Here is a 4,986-nt window from a genome sequence, read left to right as displayed (position 1 = left end):
ACAGTTGTGTGGGCCACTTATTTTGGAAATTAAGATATTTTCTTTTTAACAAGTTGAAGACGGTTTAAGTCAGAACCTATTTCTGCCAGAGGGTTGAACGCCCGTCCTGAACTGAGAGAACTGGGATCTCAGTGAGGGATTGTTGTGGGGTGGTGTTTGGAGCCAGGAACATTTCCTGCAGTTAGAATTAATTTAAGCAGTTTAAATAAACAGCAACTGGAGTTATCTCTGTAGGGATTACACAAACCTCTCCCTGGGTAGAATGGGCTCTTTAATACTAAAACGCTGTGAACAGCATTTTGTTTCTAGTCTCCATTCACCCAGGAGGCCAAATTCAACTGTGTTCAGTTCCAGAGGCTCTGATGGGGACAAGACCTGGATGTGAGGAGTGGAGGGCTAAGCAGTGACAATTTAGGTCCCTAATCTTTGCTTTAAAAAAGAGCAAAAGATTTTTATGAACTGTATAAATTTGTCGACACACACACAAAAAAATCAATAGTCAATCTAAGGAAGAAATGGAATATTTTTGTTTTGTTTTGTTTTTTGTTCTTTTTGGTTTTTTTTGCGGTACGCGGGCCTCTCACTGTTGTGGCCTCTCCCGTTGCGGAGCACAGGCTCTGGACGCGCAGGCCCATCGGCCGTGGCTCACGGGCCCAGTCGCTCCGTGGCATGTGGGATCTTCCCGGACCGGGGCACGAACCCATGTCCCCTGCATCGGCAGGGGGACTCTCAACCACTGCGCCACCAGGGAAGCCCTGGAATATTTTATTTAAGCCAATCTGAGGATCATAACCTGGGAGACAGTCTCTCTGAGAGCTCTGAGGACTGTTCTGAAGAGGTACGGGTGAAGGGGGAAGAGATACAGTGCAATACAAGTACACGTATTGGAAGAAGGTTACTGCTATTGGTGAGGAACAGCTGTCTTAGTTAATGGTTTTAGTGTTTTTTTTTTGTTTGTTTGTTGTTTTTTTTTGCGGTACGCGGGCCTCTCACTGTTGTGGCCTCTCCCATTGCGGAGCACAGGCTCCGGACGCGCAGGCTCAGCGGCCATGGCTCACGGGCCCAGCCGCTCCGTGGCATGTGGGATCTTCCCGGACCGGGGCACGAACCCGTGTCCCCTGCATCGGCAGGCGGACTCTCAACCACTGCGCCACCAGGGAAGCCCCAGTGCTTTTTTAACTATGGGAAGATGCAAGAAACTGGGTTCATAAAATTGTCTCCTAAAAATATCTATCTGTGGGCCAGTTCTGCCAGTTTTCCCAGAGCAGAGAAGAGAGTGCCTCATGCTGATCTTCACCCTGAATTCCTGTCAGGGTGGCTGTAGTTCAGTGACTGCGGTGGCTAATGTCTTGTTTCTTGTAGAACTGGATGGTGAGCAACATTCTCTATTTTACAACCCCTTCCCTTTCAGTCTTAATTTCAACCAAGTTTTGGGAGGCACTTCGTGACCAATTTGTCCCACGGTGCTAAGAATGCTCATTCCTAGGTCAGGTGAGGATTTCGTGGATGGGCTCCTTGATGTGCTGTAACTGGACTAAGCCCTGTTAACAGCAGACAAAAGCCTCTGGACCACCTACCTTACTAGTCTGTTATGGTCCAGGTTCCCTCTTGTTGCTTCTTCCCATATCTAGAGTTACACTATTACAATCATTGATCTTATAGGACTATATTTGGTCAACTGTTTCAAGTCACATAGTCACTATTATTTTTATTGGAGGCTCGGTCACACATTTGGTAATGCAAGAAACAATAATCTTGTAAAATAGGCAGAATACAAGTAGTATAGCTGTTATCATTAATAAGGCCCTAAGTATTTAAGTTACGAACTTCCACTAGGTGCGACCCATTATCTCCCAAGGTTGTCAGACCCAGTCTGTTCTGCACCAATTGTTATCTCTTTTTTTTAACCATTTTTAAAAATGGAAGTATAGTTAATTTACAATGTTGTTAGTTTCAGGTGTACAGCAAAGTGATTCAGTTATACACACACATATAACATATTATAATGTTTATATATTATATATATCCTAAAGTATATATATAATATATACTTTTTTCAGATTCTTTTTCATTATAGGTTATTACAAGACACTGAGTATACTTCCCTGTGCTATGCAGTAGGTCCTTGTTGTTTATCTATATTACATATAGTAGTGTGTATATATTAATCCCAAACTCCTAATTTATTCCCCCCACCCCCCCTTTCCCCTGTGGTAACCATGTTTGTTTTATATGTCTGTGAGTCTATTTCTGTTTTGTAAATAAGTTCATTTATATCAATTTTTTTAGATTCCACATATAAGTGATATCATATGATATTTGTCTTTTTGTGTCTGACTTACTTCACTTAACATGATAATCTCTAGGTCTATCCATGTTGCTGCAAATGGCACTATTTCATTCTTTTTTACGGCCGAGTAATATACCATTGTGTATATATACCATTTCTTAATCTATTCATCTGTTGATGGACACTCAGGTGGCTTGCATGTCTTGGCTATTGTAAATAGTGCTATGAACATTAGGGTGCATGTATCTTTTTGAATTAGAGTTTTCTTCAGCTACGTGCACAGGAGCAGAATTGCAGGATCATACGGTAACTCTATTTTGAGTTTTTAAAGTAACTTCCATACTGTTCTCTCCATAGTGGCTGCTGCAACTTGTATTCCCACTAACAGTGTAGGAGGGCTCCATTTTCTCCACACCCTCTCCCTCATTTATTATATGTAGACTTTTTGATGATGGCCATTCTGACAAGTGTGAGGTGATACCTCACTGTAGTTTTGATTTGCATTTCTCTAATGATTAGCGATATTGAGCATCTTTTCATGTGCCGTTTGGACATTTGTATATCTTCTTTGAAGAAATGTCTCTTTTGATCTTCTGCCTATTTTTTGAACCAATTGTTATCTTTAAGGGAAATAATAGATTGACATTGTACATAAAGTTCACTAAAGATGTCTGCATGTATAACACAGGTGGTGAGTCACCATGACCTCTTACAGGATTGAGAAAGGAATGTTATCTTTTAAGGAGTTATGTAGCTAGCAGCAGAAGAATAAAAGTTGCTTTTTAATGTTGAGCAGGTACTTTTCTTGTCTTGCCTTTAAAATATGAACTTTAATTCATCAAATTGCATTTTTTATATAATTGTTATTCTATTCCACACTTGAGATAAACTTGTTCACGTCATCATATACATATCAATAATATCTAAATATAATGTAATCTCAAATTCATTATACGTTCATTCTGAAAGTCCCTGGAAAGTTTATTTTTTATTTTAAAATTGGAAGGCATTTTAGCTCTTTGTTTTCTATTTCTGAATGTTCAGGTGTGGATAACGAAGCTTGTAAAATATACAGTCTCCAGATGACATTGGCATTATTTTGACCTAAAGAATAATTGATTTTGCATTATTTCTATGGATATTTAGTAGGGAGGTATATTCTCTTTAATATGAACACTAGAGAAAGTAAAACTAGATTACCTGAGGTCTGATAACTTCATTTCCACCCTCAATAATATTTAACGGTGTTCAGCAATTAGTAGAATAGAATGCAGTAAGCTAATGAGGGCCCATTTAGGAAAGAAGCTTGTTTCTCTGACAAACACACATTGGTTCTATGCATATTTTTCCATTGTCTTCTCTAGAATAGTAATGGTGATACTTTCACAAGTTGGAGACTTGAGGAACAAAGTGGTTTGTCTGCCCCTTGCCTACGTTTCCTCCCTCAAGTCTTCCAGCTTCCCCTCTACTGTTCGGTTCAGACACCAGCTTCCTGCTGTTCTACCTTCTACTGTTGGTTTACACAATCCCAACAAACCCAATCAAGTCAGAATTTGAGGCTGTGAATATTTAAGCCAATGTCATTGCAAACAACCAAGGACTTTTCTCCATCGAGGGGTCTAGGCAGCCGGGAGGCCTCTCCTTTTTCTACTGATTTTAGGCTCTTTTATTTCCGAAATGGGTCTCGTTTGGCCTGAGGCATCTACCCCTTCGTTGAGCTCACTGCGGTCCCGGTTGAACTTACACTTGCCCTTCGCACTTGTTGAGGGTAAGGGGCATTGTCTGGATGGAGGACCGTCAGCTAGACCCGCGTCTGATGTTCCTGATCATCTCCTTCCTCACTTTTTCCAAGGCAAAGGATCCCTGCACACATCTGTCCCCCAAAGTGAAGACCATGCTGGAGGGTGTACGAGTTTCACTGTGTTCTCATTAATTTGCTGACTACATACGGAGTATGTACTATAGTCCAGGCTTGTTTTGTCTGCATCAGGGGTAAAATGATAAGCCAGTGGAATACACTCCCCTACCTTATCCAGGTTGTTTTTCCATAATGGAGACAAGCACACCCTGTCACTTACTTACAGCCGTGCAAGTCAGATGCCCCAGAGCAAAGGACGTGTGCACTCATTCTCCTGTGACCCTCTACTTCCTTGCCCTCCCTGGCATCCCCATCACATCCAGCTGTGCCTCCTCTGTGCTGTCCCTGTGTGGCTCATCACAGCTGGAGAAAAGCACACACCCCCAGATTGACTGGTCTCACTTCAGATTCCTGGCTCTGTTCCCTCACATTCCCTATGTGTCTGCTCCACGCCCTTCCTTTACAGGCCCTCATAAGTCCAATTCATCCTCTCCCGTCTTTTCTCGCAAAGACCCTGTTTCTTCTTCATTGAGCCCCTGGAGCGAAGGGAAGAGATCTCCTCTAACTGGCTCACCCATCTGCCTCAGGGCCCGTGTTCTCTCCTCAGTATCGACTGTGAAGGTCTGTCCCTGCTCCTGGCTGCGGCTGACCCTGCGATTGTGCCCTTGTTGCCAACTTCACTCTGTGTCAGGACGGCATGGCATCCTTCCTCCACTGCATCATGTATTTGACTTTTAGGGGTTTTTTTCCATCAGCTTACACAAATGGTGGTGTTGCCTACCTTACACACAAAGGCCAACAGACACACACACACACACACACACACACACACACACAC

This window comes from Lipotes vexillifer, unplaced genomic scaffold (assembly GCF_000442215.2).
Source record: "Lipotes vexillifer unplaced genomic scaffold, Lipotes_vexillifer_v1.1 scaffold553, whole genome shotgun sequence".
NCBI lineage: Eukaryota > Metazoa > Chordata > Mammalia > Artiodactyla > Lipotidae > Lipotes > Lipotes vexillifer.
The sequence above is the reverse complement of the archived record's forward strand: the minus strand, read 5'-3'. Positions refer to the sequence as shown.